The 18,875-nt window shown below is 40.8% G+C and overlaps 1 protein-coding gene and 1 non-coding gene across 2 annotated transcripts in view; both read left to right on the forward strand.

The window, feature by feature from the left end:
• The window catches only part of GALNTL6 (polypeptide N-acetylgalactosaminyltransferase like 6), a 1,356,076-nt gene that overhangs the window by 1,332,928 nt on the left and 4,273 nt on the right, over positions 1-18,875 (forward strand). The gene's annotated exons all lie outside the window — the stretch shown is intronic.
• LOC126065217 (U6 spliceosomal RNA) lies at positions 10,661-10,772 on the forward strand. Its single transcript, XR_007514768.1, has one exon. It is a non-coding gene; the product is annotated as a U6 spliceosomal RNA (small nuclear RNA).

Below are 18,875 nucleotides of genomic sequence, written 5' to 3' on the forward strand. Positions count from 1 at the left end.
ATGAACAGGCTATTTCTCTTCACTGTACATTTATAGCATGAGAGACAGAACACTCCATAATGTGCAATTAAGCCAAGAAAATACAGTTGTTTTCATCAGGGAACTTACAAAAGCTTACAGATGGATAAGACCAACCAATACATGTGCACGCAGAGCTCCTGGGGAAAAAAAACAGGCTGCAGTGATTTCAAGAGGTAACTCTTATGAGCTCTAACACTTTCTGGCATCCTAACCTTTCTGGCATCCTAACCTTTCCAGCATCCTAAGGGATTTTCAAAAGGGAACCACTAGAAGCAATTGTGCTGTGGCTCTTTTCTCAGATCTTCCCATCGCTATTGGCTTTGCATTACTCAGCTAAAGGTTACACTCACTGTATATTTATATAACAAGCAAGGTATTTATACTTAATCAGGAACATGCCAAAGGCTCAAAATGGAAACTTTCTGAAATACCTCATCTCAGTTGATGACTCACGCCTGTTCAAACATACCTGCTTTAGACAGCTCTTTTTATTTATTTCAAGAACTATGCCCAAGGCATAAAGAAAGGAAGCATAAGAGAGAAATCTCCCTGTGGAGCTACCTTGTCTATTTAGATGCACAGCTTGGCCCTGGGGGCTTCCAATGGCTTAGCAATCATTTGAGTTTGCTTTGTAACTCCTTCTTTTTGTTAGCATGTTCACGAATTTCAAGGCAGCTCTAAGACTCTACTAATTGCCTAAAGGACCACCCCCTAGGCTCCACCAGCAGGTAACCATCACCATCACCTCCAACTATTAAGAAGGAAGTGAGCTAGTGCTTACACACTACCTGAAAACACAGAACCACCTCAGTACAAGTAGGCATATTTTACAGAAAATGCAGATTTGTGGAAGAGTCAACGTTCATACTCCAGGGAACCTGGCCTTCAAGTCTCTACTCTTCCCTCTGCCATACTCTGAAGAAATTAGACCAATATTCCCCCCCAAGAGAATGCCCCCATTCCCGTAGATTCAGGGACATTAATACCACCAACCCTGCTCCTGGCTACATGTGATTTCTTGGAGAGAGAAGGTGGCCTGAGCTACCTTGCTCAAACAGGTGAAGGTTGTTTCAGGCCCCACCTTCTGACCCAACTTGGTCCTCAGCAGCCATCAGCTTTTCAGTTACTTTTAGACCGACAAGTAGGCTCTTTGCCCCTACAAAAAAAAGAAAGGAATTCCTATTACATGGTTTTGTAACTGTGTGGTTGCATTATACCCTGCAATAGCAGACACCCAGAAGGAGGGATCTCATTGTTGGTTTACTTTCACCACCAGGGGGAGCCCTGTTACAAGGACAGTGATCTGTTGAAGCCGCCTCAGTAAAAATATTTCAATTATCACCCAACATCCGAAACAAATAACTTTTTTTCCTCTTCTTTAAAACCCACATCTAATTGGCTACCAAGAATTGTCAACCTCCCCCTCTCACCACCACCAATATCTATAAAATCCATTCCCTCCTTGTCATTTCTAAAGCTGTTGCTGGTTGAAGGCCTTCCATCTTACCCACGGATTATTGCAATAGATTTGTAAAGGTCCTTTTCCCCTTTCCCAACCCATATTGCAACCTCAAGGCACAGGTGGTCATTGCATTCCTCTGTCTTAAAACTTCACTTGGTTTCCTACTGAGTAGGACATCAAGTGCCTTCACCTCCCAGTTCTCCACCTGACTCTTCACAGTCAGGTCAACATGATGGTTCCCTGCCAGGCTTTAGGGTTAGTCAGTACTGTCGCTGTTGTGTGCCACGGAGACGATTCCAACCCAGCAACTGTATATGACAGAGTAGAACTGCCCCATAGGGTTATCTATACACTGTAATCTTTAGGGGAGTAGATTGCCAGGCCTTTTCTCTCACATAGCAGTAGGTGGGTTCAAACCACTGACATTTTGGTTAGCAGGAGAGCACTTAACCATTGCAACACTAGGGCTCCTTAGTTAGACCTAATATATCCTAATTCACCATGAAATTGTAATGTGATCTTGAATAAGTTATATAGCACATATGACATCGTTTCCCCATCAGTACAACAGGGATAATAAGTAAGTAAGATAAGTCATGTAAAGCATCTAGCACAGTGTCTGACCACGTGATCAAATTTCCTTCGGTGTAGGGTTCCCTGGGAAGCATAAACGGTTAAGCACTTGACTACTAGCTGAAATGTTGGTGGTTCCAAGCCACCAAGAGTCGCCTCAGGAGACAGGCTGGCGATCTGCTTCTGAAAGGTTACAGCCTCGAAAACCCTGTGGAGCAATTCTACTCTGCACACATGAGGTCGCCACGAGTCAGAATCGACTTGATGGCAACTAAGAACAGGAGCCAATTACATTGATGATAGTGGTGAGGTTATCCTGATACATCCCGTTGCTAAAGCAACCTGTCCCGAGCAATGTCAAATATTGTTATTCCCCCCAATTAAGGGCTATCTTCCATTTACTCTTCTTTTTAAGTAAACCTTTTTTATTGAAGTATAATTTATGTGTTAATTTGGGTTTTTCCAGATGTACACCCTGAGGTAAGAATTTGAGTACAAGGGATTTATTTGGGAGGTGGCCACAGAAGCTCTTGGAAGGAGTGGGGAAGTGAAAAGGAAGAAGGGTTGAGAGCCAATAAAGGGTACATTATGAACCAAGTACCACTGTTGGAAACCCTGGTGGCATAGTGGTTAAGACCTATGACTGCTAACCAAAAGGTCAGCAGTTTGAATCCACCAGGCGCTCCTTGGAAGATCTATGGGGCAGTTCTACTCTGTCCTATAGGGTTGCTATGAGTCGGAATCAACTTGAGGGCAGTGGGTTTGGTTTTGGCTTGGTGGGCAATTAGAGCTTAAACCCACTAAGGATCTCTGGGCAAAGGTATAGAGCACACATCAGAGAAAAAGAGAGCTGGGATATTTATACACCACTGCAGTCAATCTTTGGTTATTGGGGGCATTTATGCTCTGACACCTCTGGCCTGCTGCTGTTACAGACAGACCTGCCTTCAAGGCCTGAGAAAGTCCATAGGGCAGAGAGATGCCAGTGAGATTGGCAACAAACTGGGGTAGCAGGCACTGAAATAGTGAGGCCTTAAGGGCTACAGGCAGGATACAGACATCATCTGCTGCATCACGCATAGAGAAAGTCATATATAACTACGAATTTTTGAAAAGTGAATGCATCCCTGTTATCACCATCCAGATCTAGAAATAGAACAATCTCGGCTGCGAAGAAGCTTCCCTCTTACCATCTCCTTCTTATTACCTCCCATGAAGGTAACCACTATTCTGACTTCTAGCACCATAAACTAGTTTTGCTCGCGTTTAAACTTTGTGCAAATGGAATCGTAATCATACCATAGGTCCTCTTTTGTGTGTGGCTTTTCCCCCCAATATTATGTTTGTTGCATATAACAGAGGATTTTATTTATTTTTCATTTTCATTACTGGAGTATTTTATATCAGATGAATATACCGTAATTTATTAATCCATTTGCCTGTTGATGGGCATTTGGATTGTTACAAATGTAGTGCTATTTCAAGTAATACTTCTATAAACATTCTATACACGTATCTTGGTACAGGTATGTCGCTGTTGCTGTTAAGTGCCGTCGAATTGGTTCCAACTCAAGGCGATTCTACAACAGAATAAAACATTGCCTGGTCCTAAAAAAAAAAAAAAAATTTTTTTTTTTTTTTTTATGCCATCCTCACAATTGTTGTTATGCTGGAGCCCATTGTTGCAGCCACTGTGTCAATCCGTCTTGTTGAGGGTCTTCCTCTTTTTCACTGACCCTCTACTTTACCAAGCATGATGTCCCTCTCCAGGGACAGATTCCCTCCTGAGAGCATGTCCAAAGTATGTGAGATGAAATCTTGCCATCCTTGCCATCCTTGCTTCTGGTTGTACTCCTTCCAAGACAGACTTGTTCATTCCTTTGGCAGTCCATGGTATATTCAATATTCTTCGCCAACACCACAATTCAAATGCATCAGTTCTTCAGTCTTCCTTATTCATTGTCCAGCTTTCGTGTGCATATGAGGTGATTGAAAATACCATGTCTTGGATCAGGCACCCCTTAGTCTTCAAGCTTGACATCTTTGCTTTTAACACTTTCAAGAGGTCTTTGCAGCAGATTTGCCCAATACATTGTATACAGGTATGCTCAATATGTATTTATATACTTAGGGATTGCTGGATTGTAAAGTATTATTTTATTCAACTTTATTTACTATTACACAGCTAACCAAAGTGGTTTAACAATTTGTACTCCTATTAGTGTTGCAAGAGAAATCCGCATTCTTACCAACACTTGGCATTGTCAGTTTCTTTTTTGTTCTTTTTTTATTATTATTCTTTGGTTGTAGTATGATCTCATCTACACTGTTAGTCATTTTGGGTATCTTCTTTGTGAATTACCTGTTTAAGTCTTTTGTCCATTTTTAGGATGGATTGTCTGCCTTGTTCTTACACATTTTAGATTTTTATATAATCTAGATACAAAGCCTTTGTTGGATACATGTATTCCTGATATCTTCTTCCAGCCTGTGGCTTGCATTTTCTCTCTCTCGTGGAGTATCATGTTGAAGAGCTATTCATTTAGTTAGTGTTTTTTGACTTGTTCAGGAAATCTTTGCCTACACCAAAGTTATGAAGATAGTCTTCTAACTTATCTTCTGGAATCTTTATTGTTTAATCTTCCACACTTTGGAATAAAATTCCCCTGAAATGTTTTTATGTATACAGCCTAAGATAGGGCTTGATTTTTTTTTTATTACATCCAAATGATTTATCACCATATATTAAAAATATTTTTCCCTCTGCACAGAAATGACACCTATGTCATAAGTCAAGAGACCTTATATACATGAAACTATTTATAAATAGTCTATTTTTCATCATCTATTTGTCTATCTTTACACTGGTAGCACACTGCCTTAATAAGTGTACCTTTATAACGTTTTGATACTATTTTGTCCTTTTTCATCCTTCAGGATTTTCTTGGCTATTCTTGGTCCTTTCATTTCCATATAAATTTTATAATCAGCTTATTAGTTTCCACAAATAAATCCGATAAGATTTGATTGGTTTTGCATTGAATGTGTTGATCAGTTTGAAAACCTTACATCTTCACAATATTGAGTTTTAAAATCCTCGAACATGATTCCTGTACCCATTGCCATCCAGTCGATTCCAACTTATAGTGATCCTATAGGGCACAGTAGAACTGCCCCATAGGGTTTCCAAGGAGAACTGGGTGGATTTGAACTGCCAACCTTTTGGTTAGCAGCCGTAGCACTTAACCACTAGGCCACCAGGGTTTCCTTGAACATGATCGTTCCCTCTATTTGTTTATATTTTCTTTCATTACTCTTACTGATATTTTATCGTTTTCCAGGTAAGGATCTTGCACATGTTCTCTGAGATTTATTCCTACTTATTTGATGGTTTTCATGGTGACCAAATGAAGTCATACTTTTAACTAAATTTTCTATTTCTTGTTGCTAGTATATAGATGATTGATTTTTTTATTTACATTGTATCCAGTGACTGGGATAAAAGTACTTATTAACTCTAATAGTTTAGCTGCATAAGCTTTTGGGATTTCTGTATGTGCAGTGAAAGAAGGTATTTGCAATGAGGAAGTCGTTGGTCTTGCAAAATTCTATCATTTGATCTCTGACATTGTTTCTATCCCCAAGGCCATATTTTCCAACTACCAATCCTTCTTCATTTCCAACTTTCACATTCCAATCACCAGTAATTATCAATGCATCCTGATTGAACGTTTGATCAATTTCAGACTGCAGGAGCTGATAAAAATCTTTTATTCATCTTTGGCCTTAGTGGTTGGTGTGTAAATTTGAATAATAGTGGTATTAACTGGTCTTCCTTGTAGGCGTATGGATAATATCCTATCACTGACAGCATTGTACTTCCTTCAGGATAGATATTGAAATGTTCTTTTTGACAATGAATGCAACACCATCCTCTTCAAGCTGTCATTCCCAGTGTAGTAGACTATATGATTGTCTGATTCAAAATGGCCAACATCAGTCCACTTCAGCTCACTAATGCCTAGGATATTGATGTTTATGCGTTCCATTTCATTTTTGACAATTTCCAATTTTCCTAGATTCATACTTCGTACATTCCAGGTTCCGATTATTAATGGGTGTTTGCAGCTCTTTCTTCATTTTGAGTCATGCCACATCAGCAAATGAAGGTTCCAAAAGCTTTATTCCATCCACGTCATTAAGGTCGACTCTACTTTGAGGAGGCAACTCTTCCCCAGTCATCTTTTGAGTGACTTCCAACCTGGGGGGCTCATCTTCCAGCACTGCATCAGACAATGTTCCACTGCTGGTATCTGAAAAGTGGTATACTGGTATCTGAATAAATGGTGACTATACACATGGACCTCACCAGATGGAACACACAGAAATCAAATTGACTACACCTGTGGAAAGAGACGATGGAAAAGCTCAATATCATCAGTCAGAACAAGGCCAGGGTCCGACTGCGGAACAGACAGTCAATTGCTCATATGCAAGTTCAAGCTGAAACTGAAGAAAAGCAGAGCAAGTTCACAAGAGCCAAAATATGACTTTGAGTATATCCCACCTGAATTTAGAGACCATCTCAAGAATAGATTTGACTCATTGAACACTAGTGACCAAAGACCAGATGAGTTGTGGAAGGACATCATATGTGAAGAAAGCAAAAGGTCATTGACAAGATAGGAAAGAATGAAAAGACCAAGATGGATGTCAGAGGAGAATCTGAAACTTGCTCTCGAACGTCAAGCAGCTAAAGCAAAAAGAAGAAATGATGAAGTAAGAGAACTGAACAGAAGATTTCAAAGGGCGGCTCGAGAAGACCAAGCAAAGTATTATAACGACATGCACAAAGAGCTGGAGATAGAAAACCAAAAAGGAAGAACGCACTTGGCGTTTCTCAAGCTAAAAGAACTGAAGAAAAAATTCAAGCCTCGAGTTGCAATAGTGAAGGATTCTATGGTGAAAATATTAAATGATGCAGGAAGCATCAAAAGAAGATGGAAGGAATACACAGAGTCGTTATACCAAAAAGAATTAGTCGATGTTCAACCATTTCAAGAGGTAGCATATGATCAGGAACCAATGGTACTGAAGGAAGAAGTCCAAGCTGCTCTGAAGGCATTGGAGAAAAACAAGGTTCCAGGAATTGACGGAATATCAATCGAGATGTTTCAACAAACGGATACAGTGCTGGAGGTGCTCACTCGTCTATGCCAAGAAATATGGAAGACAGCTTCCTAGCCAACTGACTGGGAAAGAGCCACAGTTATGCCTATTCCCAAGAAATGTCATCCAACTGAATGCAGAAATTATAGAACAATATCATTAATATCACACACAAGCAAAATTTTGCTGAAGATCATTCAAAAATGCCTGCAGCAGTATGTCAACAGAGAACTGCCAGAAATTCAGGCTGGTTTCAGAAGAGGACATGGAACCAGGGATATCATTTCTGATGTCAGATGGATCCTGGCTGAAAGGGAATACCAGAAGGATGTTTACCTGTATTTTATTGACTATGCAAAAGCATTCGACTGTGTGGATCCTTACAAATTATGGATAACATTGAGAAGCATGGGAATTCCAGAACACTTAATTTTGCTCATGAGATACCTTTAGAAACCCTGTTGGCATAGTGGTTAAGTGCTACAGCTGCTAACCAAAAGGTCGGCAGTTTGAATTCGCCAGGCACTCCTTGGAAACTATATGGTGCAGTTCTACTCTGACCTATAGGGTCGCTATGAGTCGGAATCAACTCAACAGCAGTGGGTGTTTAGAGGTAACTTTACATAGATCAAGAGGCAGTTGTTTGGACAGAACAAGGGGATACTGACTGGTTTAAAGCCAGGAAAGGTGTGCATCAGGGTTGTATCCTTTCATCATACCTATTCAATCTGTATCCTGAGCAAATAATCCAAGAAGCTGGACTATATGAAGAAGAACGGGGCATCGCGATTGGAGGAAGACCCACTAACAACCTGCGTTATGCAGATGACACACCTTGCTTGCTGAAAGTGAAGAGGACTTGAAGCCCTTACTAACAAAAATCAAAGACCACAGCCTTCAATACGGATTGTACCTCAACATAAAGAAAACAAAAATCCTCACAACTGGACCAAGGAGCAACATCATGATAAATGGAGAAAAGATTGAAGTTGTCAAGGATTTCATTTTACTTGGATCCACAATCAACACCCGTGGAAGCAGCAGTCAAGAAATCAAATGATGCATTGCATTGGGTAAATCTGCTGCAAAGGACCTCTTTAAAGTGTTGAAAAGCAGGGATGTCACCTTGAAGACTAAGGGTGCCTGACCCAAGCCATGGTATTTTCAATCGTATCATATGCATATGAAAGCTGGACAATGAGTAAGGAAGAACGAAGAAGAATTGATGCCTTTGAATTGTAGTGTTGACGAAGAATATTGGATATACCATGGAATGCCAAAAGAACGAACAAATCTGTCTTGGACGAAGTACAACTAGAATGCTCCTTAGAAGCAAGGATGGTGAGACTGCATCTTACATACTTTGGACGTGTTGTCAGGAGGGATCAGTCCCTGGAGAAAGGTCATCATGCTTGGCAAAGTACTGGGTCAGCAGAAAAGAGGAAGACCCTCAGTGAGGTGGCTTGACACAGTGGCGCAACAATGAGGTCAAGCATAGTGGTTGTAAGGATGGCACAGGACGAGCCAGTGTTTCATTCTGTTGTGCGTAGGGTGGCTGCATGACCCAACTCAACGGCACCCAACAACAACATATGTGCAGTGGTTAGCAGTTTGGCTACTAACCAAAAGTTTGGCAGTTCAAATCCACCAGCCACTCCTTGGAAACCCTATGGGGCAGTTCTACTCTGTCCTATGGGGTTGGTATGAGTTGGAATTAACTTGACTGCAACGGGTTTATTTTGTTGTTGTTGTTGTTGCTGTTGTTTTTGATGTACACAAATGTGTCATCTGTAAATAGATTACTTTAGTTCTTCCTTTCCAATTCTTATACCTTTTGATATCTTTTTCCTGCCTAATTGTATTGGCTAGGATATCCTATACAATGTTGAAATGATGATAGCAGGTATTCTGTTTTATTCGAAATCTCAGGATGAAAGCATTAACATCTCATAGGTAAGAGTGATAGCTTTTTTGAGTTTTTGGATGTACCTCTTACTAGATTGAGTAAGTTCATTTCTATTAGTTTGCCTCATTATTTCTGTGCGGCTAAGGATTTTGTCATGATGGATAAGATTTTTTGCTTTATTCTGGTAACATGGTGAATCGCATGGATTGGTTTTCAAACATTAACTCATCTTTGCATTTCTGGAATAAACTCCTTTTGATCATGATTATCCTTTTGATAGATAGCTGGAGAGATCTGCTAATATTTTGTTTGGGATCTTTATATGTATGTTCCTGAAAAGAAATGGTGGGTCATTTTCCTTTATCATAATTCCCTTGTCGGGTTTGAGTAGAAAAGTTATGTTGGCCTTATAAAACAAGCTGTCCTTCATCCTACCTACCCACAGGAATTACCTGCAAACCATTGTTTTTTAATACCACTAGTCAAAGTCTTCCCTCCCCAACCAGTTGCAGTAGAATCTCTAGAAGATGACACCTGGATATTTGTATATTTTGGAAGCTCTCAATTGGTTCTAATGTATAGCAAGATGGACAACCACTTCCCTAGCTCAAATTTCATCTACTCAGATCAGCCGTTCATTACCCCACTCCTTCCTCCTGCTTGATTGGAATTTGTTCCTCTACCTATACTTCTATATCATTTGGTTCATCCCTTCTATGTGTTTATAATTTTGAATTATGCTTAAATAATCCCTTGTCTCCCCTTATAGATGTTAACTTCTTGAGAGCAGGAACTTTATCTTTTATTTCTGTATGGCCATCTTAATACCTAATATATAACCAAAAACCAAACCAAACCCATTGTCATCGAGTCAATTCCAACTCATGGCAACCCTATAGGACAGAGTAGAACTGCCCCATAGGGTTTCCAAGGAGCAGTGGGTAGATTCAAACTGCCGATTTTTTGGTTAGCAGCTGAACTCTTAACCACTGCACCACCAGGGCTCCACCAAATATATAGAAGTTCTTAAATACATGTTCATTAAATAGCTTAAAGAAACCCTGAGCTCGATTATTGATGTGAACGCCTCCTTCACGAACCCCAAGCTGTGCTGTACAAAACTTAACATATCTCTTTGTCTCAGAACCACATACACAGCCTCCCCAAAGGCAAAAAGTAAAAGGTGTGAAGTTACTTTTCTTAGTTGTTCTATGGGTTGTTGTTATTGTTTAACTTCCAAAAGAAAGAGCTTAAAAATAACATCAAACAGGAAGTGCAGATAAGAAGGTACTGCCAGACTAAATTGATAACAGTACAACCATCACATTAGTTTAAAAAGCAAGTGGGTGGAATTCTTGTCATATTGTATACACCAGGACTTTGGCCTCTCAGCTCATGAAATTGTGTTGGTTCACAAGGTTGTTATTTTAAGTCATTCTGGTTAAATATTGATTTAGGACTAAAAATGAGGAAAGTATACACAAAGAGTTTAATTTAAAAAACATAATTAGTGATTGCTTCAGCAGCAAGTTTTTTTTTTTTTTCAGCAGCACATCTACTAAAATTGGAACAACAAAGAGAAGATTAGCATGGCTCCTGTACAAGGATAACACACAAATTCTTGAGGCGTTTCATATTTTTAGGGAAAAAAAAAAAACATATAATTCATCTTTGGTTCTGACATACAAAGCCCCACTACACAATCCTGGACTTGTGGTCACACTGGGACAGTCACACTTTCCCAGGGAAGCCTATTCATTAGTGGACAGTCCCAATTGTTAAAAAGCTCTCCCCTGGCCTTTGCTTCCACACAGATTAAGTTTAATCCATGTACTCAAGACAGATCCCAAATGTTTGAATAATGCTTACCTGGTCTTCTTTGATCTTCTCTTCTGATTAAGGGTCTCATTCCCTGCCACTTACTCTTCATATTATTAAAATCAAATCTACCAAATCTCTTGGCCATTGGCTCTTAACATACTCCAGATAGTTGTAGGGAGTGGCATGATACCCAGAGCCAAACAATATTCTAGGTGTGTCTTTAAACAAGGATAAAAGGATGAGTTCCTAAAACCCTTTTTTATGAGCTTCTAGTAGTTCTTGTTATGAACAATGCATTTCTGTTAATTTAGCCTCAGTTGATTGATTTTCTGCCTTAACTTCACACACATAGCTTCCTAATGAGCCTCCAGTATACAAAAACCATGAAGTTTTTTTCTCTTGTTTTCCTGCAGAAACGCATCTTCTCAATCTTATATCTGTATAAACCAAGAAAAACAAACAAACAAACCCATCGCCCTCAAGTCAATTCTGACTCATAATGACCCTATAGAACAGAGTAGACCTGCCCCATAGGGTTTCCAAAGAGCAGCTGGTGGATTTGAACTGCCGACCTTTTGGTTGCCAGCCGAACGCTTAGCCACTGCACCACTAGGGCTCCATGCATGTATAGTTCATCTTTTATACTCAAGTGCAGCTATCAGTTTGTTTCTATTATATCTCACCAGATTTATCCCAACCTGCATTTAACTCTCTCATCCATTGTATTAGCAGTCACGCTAGCATTATTCCACCGATGGATTGAACCAGCATGCAATCATGCCCTTGTCTAAGCTGTTGATTCCAATGCACAGGGCTAAAGATTGAGTCCTCCATCATATACGAGAGGTGGCATTGATCAGCTCATGAGTATCATGAACATCTAGATACAAACTTACCTAATACTAATAACTTCTAGCTCAGAGGGCTCCAGCTTGCCCAAAGAAAACGAAGGTGGACTTTTCCAACTTCTTGCTGAAAAGCAAGTACATGTTTTCTGTAGCATCCCTCTGTCTAGTAATAGAAGACCTAAGCCGTTGCACCCTAAGAAGTTGTGGTCCCTATGCAGAAGACTTCAATTCAAATGGACAATCCAGTCACCTTGACAGAAAGAGGGACAGTAACTCCCAGGAAGGGCATACATTTACCTGGCAACGAAGCTACCTTTTCAATAAGTAGTATTACCTTCTCATTCTGGTTTAGCTCTATGTCTAACTCAGCTGGAGTCACTTGATTATTATGACCTTTTAAGATTTGTCATTTCTGGGTAACTTAGTGTCTTAGTTTCTTAGTGTTGAGAAAACAGAAATACTACAAATGGGTGGCTTTAACAAATGAAAATTTATTTTCTCACAGTTAAAATGCTAGAAGTCCAATTTCAGGACACCAGCTCTAGGGGAAGATGTTCTCTCTCTGTCAGCTCTGAGGGAAGGTTCTGGTCTCATTCAGTTTCTGTTCCTTGGTTCCTTGGCAATCTCTAAAAACCAAACCAAATCCATTGCCGTCAAGTCAATTCTAACTCATAGCAACCCTATAGGACAGAGTAGAACTGCCCCATAGGGTTTCCAAGGAGCTGCTGGTGGATTTGAACTGCCAACCTTTTGGTTAACAGCTGAGCTCTTAACCAATGTGCCACCAGGGCTCCTGGCAATCTCTACATGGCATCAATCTTCCCCAGTTTGTCCTTTTTTCCTTCTGTGCCTAAACTGCTCCTTTTATATCTCAAAAGTGATTGCCTTAAAGCACACCTTACACTGCTATGGCCTCATTAATATAACAAAAGAAAATGCAGTTCCCAGATGAGATTATATCCACATGTATAGGGGTGAGGATTGAAAACACATATTTTTGTGGGACATAATTCAACCCATAACCCTTAGTGATATTCCTGCTGGTAGCTGTTTTACTGAACACATTTACTTGCTACTGTCTGGTCAGCAGCAGGAGAGGGCGCCTTCACAGACTACCTACAGGCTCTCACGTAAGGAAAAAAGCTTCCTGAATCGAATGCCTGCCAGGATCTAGACTGTGAAACACACAAGAATCTTGGTAGTAGAAACTATAAAAAAAAATAAATTAGTATTTGCTGATGAAGACAGTTCTTCCCTACTGTGCAGGTGTGGGCAAGGGCAGGATTGCCAGTTGACTCAGCCAAGAAGAGGGATGAATCATGAGTTAGAAGTTAAAAACACAGGCTCTGGGAGCTGAGGGACCTAGGATTTGAGTCCTGGTCCTGCTACTTCCTAGCTGCAGAACCTGGGGAGACTCCTTTACTACTACGTGTTTCTGTCTCCTCAGCTGTAAAATGGGTGCAATAATAGTATCTAACCGAGAAAGTTATTGAGATGACTAAATAAAATTTACTCACACTTAGAAGATGGCACAGAATAAGAGTTCAATTAGTGTTAGCTATTAGTATTCCATGTGTTCGATAAACTGTCTTCAAATTTTATTTTAGCTCTCCAAGTAGGTTTATGTATAGGAAAAGGTGTGCTAACAAGTTATATTTCTATACTGTGCATTTATGTGCTATTTTAACTATAGAAAAATATTGCAGTGTAATTCCATGAGAAGAGGGATTTTTTTTTTTGTTCTGATTTATTTCCTATTATATCCCCAGTACCTAGAATACTGTTTGCCACATAATAGGGGCTTAATTAGTGTTGTTGAATAAGTAAATAAACCACCTGGCTTCCTGTTTGTTCACATTTACTGCTGACATGGTTTAGGTAGATAAAACGAGAAAATCTGGGTAGCGCACTTGATACTGCCTGACATGCAAATACATAATAAATAGTAGCCAGGATTGTGCTCAAGGAGCCCTGGTGGTTCAATGGTTAAGTGGCTCCACAGGAGAAAAAAATCTAGCGATCTGTTCTCATGAAGATTACAGCCTAGGAAACCCAGGGGGCAGTTCTGCTCTGTCACATTGGGTCACTGTGAGTCAGAATCAATTCAACAGCACCTAACAACATCATGTTCACATGACTTCTGGCAAGCTTACTGAGGGGACATGAAGAGATACAGACAGATGGAAAACAAGATATGGAGCTTATGGAGCTTTTAGTCTAGTGGGGAAGCTGACAACAATTACATAAATTAAGTGCACAGAGTAATATGAGAGCATAAAACACTGGGCTCTACCCAGGCCAGAGGGGCAGGGAAGGCTTCCCTGACTAACTTCTAAGTGGAGACCTAAAAGATGAGTAGGAATTAGATAAGTGAAAAAAGGCGATAGAGAAAAAGATCTCAGAGCTAAGGATCAGCTGTGCAAAGGCCCCGAGGTAGGCAAGGTCTTGATTTTCTTGGAAGAACAACAAGAAAACCAATACGGTTGAAACACATGCATGTGGGAGAAGATGGTGAACGGTAAGGCCAGAAACACAGCTCAGGGCAGAACTAAGCAAGATGTTATAGGCCACATACTCGGGATTTAGCTAAAAGAAACAGAGTTTTTGAAGAGTTTTTAAGCAGGGTTCTAACAAACCAGAATATGTTTTAATGACTCCAGCTGGTTTGAGGAAAACTGACAGACTGCCGCACATGGCTTGCCCAGGAAGAGCCTGTGGGGGAGCAGAGAGGAGCTGGAAGTCGGCTGCAGCCTCAGCACACACCCCAGGGCACCCTGACAGTGTACTAAACCCCGAGGTGCTCTGACAGTGCATTACAAAGCATTATTTGTGATTGGCCAAATTAGCCGTGACTGCAGGAAGACCCATTTTCTCCTCCTGAGAGGAATTCTACCTGTCAAAGAAAAAATGGAAAAGGGTAGACAATGAGACTGTTTTGTCCCTTTTATGCCTATCAAGGTGTTTTTTGCATTCTCCCAGATGCCAACAGTAACTGTAGATAGAGTGGGTCTACCTAATTTTTCTTTCTCCCAGAAAGCACAAAGGACACTCATATATCACCCTTGTTCTTCTCCATGACCCTAGGAGACGGGAAAAAAGCAGATATTTTTATCCCTTATCTCATCCCACTCCCCTCCCCATCCCATTCATTTTACAGATAGAAAACCTGAAGCAGTGACAAATCAAGTGACCCTCAAAGATTATTGTTACTCATAAAATTCAGATTAAACAGTGTGCCTCACAATCCCAAGACTTCATCTGTTCTACCCATTCAAAAAAAAAATCATTGCCATCAAGGCTGTTCCAACTCGAGGCAACCCCATGTATTACAGAGTAGAACTGCTCCCTGGTGTTTTCTTGGCACTCTACTTACATAAGTAAATTGCCAGGCCTTTCTTCTGTGGCATCCTTGGTTGGGTTCAAACCACCAACCTTTAGGTTAGTTAAACCCAGTGCCGTTGAGTCGATTTTGACTCATAGCGACCCTACAGGACAGAGTAGAACTGCTCCATAGAGTTTCCAAGGAGCGCCTGGTGGATTCAAACTGACAACCCTTTGGTTAGCAGCCATAGCACTTAACCACTAAGCCACCAGGGTTTCCTTCAGGTTAGTAAAGTTTAGGTTAGTAGCTGAGTGCAAATCATTTGCACCCCCCATCTCCAGTTACCCGTCTTTCCTCTGTACATTGTCATATCCATCTTTGACATAAAAGCTACCAGATATGAAAGAGTTTGCTCTCACAAGAGTATTCTCTTCCAATGTATATTCTTTTATAATTAGTTTATCTACTTACAGAGAAATTAATAATCAACAGGAGGACGTAACTCAGTTCTCCCCACTGTACACAGCTGAGTTATTCTGAGGTTCAGTCTATATCCAACTGCTTACTGGGCAGTTAAACCTACATGCCCCATAACACCTCTACCTTACCATAACTAAAACAGAAATCATTGTCAGTTTCCCCCTCAAAACCCTCTTTCTCTTCCACCACTTCTTGCCTGGGTACTGAATTTTTTCCAGTCGCCCAACTCTCCTCTCTACATCAACCCCACATCCCATTCATCAGAACGCTATGGTTAGCCCCCATTGCCTCTGCCTTTGCCCAGCCTGAGTCTGGATTATCGCAATGGCCTCTGACCGCTCTCTGCCTGCAGTCTAATGCCTACCTATCAGTTGCCCGTCGATTCGACTCCAACTTATGGCGACCTCCTGTGTTACAGAGTAGAACTCTGCTCCCATGGGTTTCCTTGGCTGTAATTCTTACAGATGTAGATCTCCAGGCCTTTCTTTCATGGCTGCCCTGGGTGGTCTTGAACCCCCAACCTTTAGGTTAGTAGTAGAATGCAAAACACTTGAGCCTCCCAGGGGCCCTAATTCTTCCCTACCCTCACTCCATTCTCCTCACTGCCATTAGCACCATCCACCCAAAATATAGATCTTGTTGCTCCACTGTTTTAAATCCTCCAGAAACCAACCCCATAACACCTGCATCAAAAATCCAAGCCTTAGCATCGTACCCAGTCTCTTGGTGATGTGGTCCTTGCCTCCTTCTCTGTTATCATCATCTGGAATTCTCCACCTTGATCCTTATGCTTCAGCCCTACCAAATGACTTGTTGGTCCCCAACACACGATCTAGCATCATTACCTCTGACATCTGTTACCTTCTTCACTCTGGCCTCCCTGCAGGTCCTCCAGCCCACCAGGTACACTCTTGCTTAGGGCCTTTGCGCTGGCTGTTCCCTCTATCTGGGACCCTTTTCCCCCTGGATATTTGCATGGCTAATTCCCTAACCTTTGTCTAGGCTTCCCAAATGTCTCCTTCTCGATGAGGTTTATTCTCACCACATTACTTAACATTTCATACTAGCCCCTCTTATGGATTGAATTGTGCCCCCCAAAAATATGTGTTAGAAGAAATCCTATTATACCTGTGCGTATAATCACACTTGGGAATAGGCTTTCTTTGTTATGTTAATGAAGCAGTACTAGCATAGAGTGTGATTTAAGTCAATCTCTTTTGAGATTTAAAAAAGCAGATTAAGCAAGCAGCAAGGAAGCAGAGACTGGGGACGTTATATGCCAGGCCACGTGAAGATCATCAAAGATCCAAGGAAGAGGAGCTAAAAATAGACAAGGACCTTCCCCCAGAGCCAAGAGAGAGAGAAAGACTTCCCCAAGAGCCGGCACCCTGAATTTGGAATTCTAGCCTCCTAAACGGTGAAAAAATAAATTTGTGTTAAAGCCACCCCTTTCCGATATTTCTGTTACAGCAGCGCTGGACAACTAGGACACTCCAGTGGCACTCCAGGTCCTCCTGCCTCCTCAGTTTTTTTCATAGTACATATCTCCTTCAGACAGGCCATGTATTTTACCTGTTTATTATGTTCATTATTTACTGTCTATGCCCTACTACCCCGCCCTCACGTTCACCCCTAGAATGTAAGTTGCCTCAAGGGAGGCAAAACGTTTTGTCTTGTTAAGATAGTTGATATATCCCCAGCACCTAAAACAGTGCCTGGCAAATAGTAAGTGCCCATTAAATTTTTGTTGAATGTATCGAATGCATAAATGTACATGTTATTTTACATTTCTCTTTTCACATGTTCTTCCTTGTGTCTGAAATACCTTAGTTCACCTCAGTCACCCTCATCTATTGTCTCCTTGACATTTTTTACTTCAAACATTTCTTGTTTACTTATTGGTCTTCCCATACTTCATGGGTCAAGGAACAAGGCATCTAGAGTCATCTCTGTTTGCCTCTCTCCTACTACACAACAGAAAATAAAGGTCACTCAGTAAATATTTGGTGAACTCAACTGACCTGAATAATACTGTATTTCAGGCAAAGGGCCTGATCAGATACATACTGTGACTGTAATTACAAAGAAGGGCAAATTCCGGAGCCACATGGTTACCTTTGTTCCATAAATCCTTTTGCTTATAACAGAAGGTATTGGTGTACCAATTTGGATCACTGGTTGAGGCACAACATAATTTTTGAAAATTCCATTGTGCCAAGATTTCAGACAAGACAAATTAGATAGCTGGTCTCCAACCAAATGATTAGTATTTCCTGGGTTTTAGAATGGCTGATGCTCCCTGACTAAAAATAAATAAAGGGAAGAGAGGAATCACTAATACTTAGTTATCTACTATTTGCCAGACACTGTACCAAGGATTTTATATATATCAATGCATTTTATATTCACAACAAATGGGTGAGGTGGCTATTATTATCCATGTTTTACACATGAGTATGCTGTGCTTCAGAGCTTAAATAACAGACACAAGGCAACATAGTAAGGAAATGGTCTGACTGGAATGTGACTCAAAGACTGTACGGCCACAGAGCCCAAGCCCTTTCTCCAGCACCAGTGTTGCCTCTGTGCCTCTGTGTTACGGTTGTATTCTCAGCATCTTCTTCTTAGACATTGTGAACTCACAGTCCTATTCTATTGCCTTTGGATCTTTGGCTGTTAGGTCCTCTGATGGCCCTGAGCACAGTGTGAAATACTTTCTACAACTTACTCTTTTTTAAAAGTTCTGAGCCTATATAAACATAAACCAGTTAACTGCAGTCAAGTCAGCTCCAACTCTTGCTAACCTCATGTATGCCAGAGTAGAACTGTGCTCCCTAGCATTGTCAGTGGCAGATGTTTTTGGAATTAGATTGCCAAGCCTTTCTTCCAAGGCACCTGTGGGTGGACTCGAACAGACAGCCTTTCAGTTAGCAGCCAAGCGCATTAACCATTTGTACCACTCAGGGACCCCCTTATGTGTATAATAAAAACCCATTGTCATAGAGTTGATTCCAACTCATAGCGACCCTATAGAAGAAATTAGAACTGCCCTACAGAGTTTCCAAAGAGTGCTTGATGGATTCGAACTGCCAACCTTTTGGTTAGCAGCGTTAGCACTTAATCACTACGCCACCAGGGTTTCCATTATAAGTATACCATTAGGTTGTAAGTATACCATTAGGTTATAAGTATAAAAAAAAAAAAAAGCCAACCTTTTGGTTAGCAGCGTTAGCACTTAATCACTACGCCACCAGGGTTTCCATTATAAGTATA

This window comes from Elephas maximus, chromosome 21 (genome assembly GCF_024166365.1).
Source record: "Elephas maximus indicus isolate mEleMax1 chromosome 21, mEleMax1 primary haplotype, whole genome shotgun sequence".
Classification (NCBI taxonomy): domain Eukaryota; kingdom Metazoa; phylum Chordata; class Mammalia; order Proboscidea; family Elephantidae; genus Elephas; species Elephas maximus.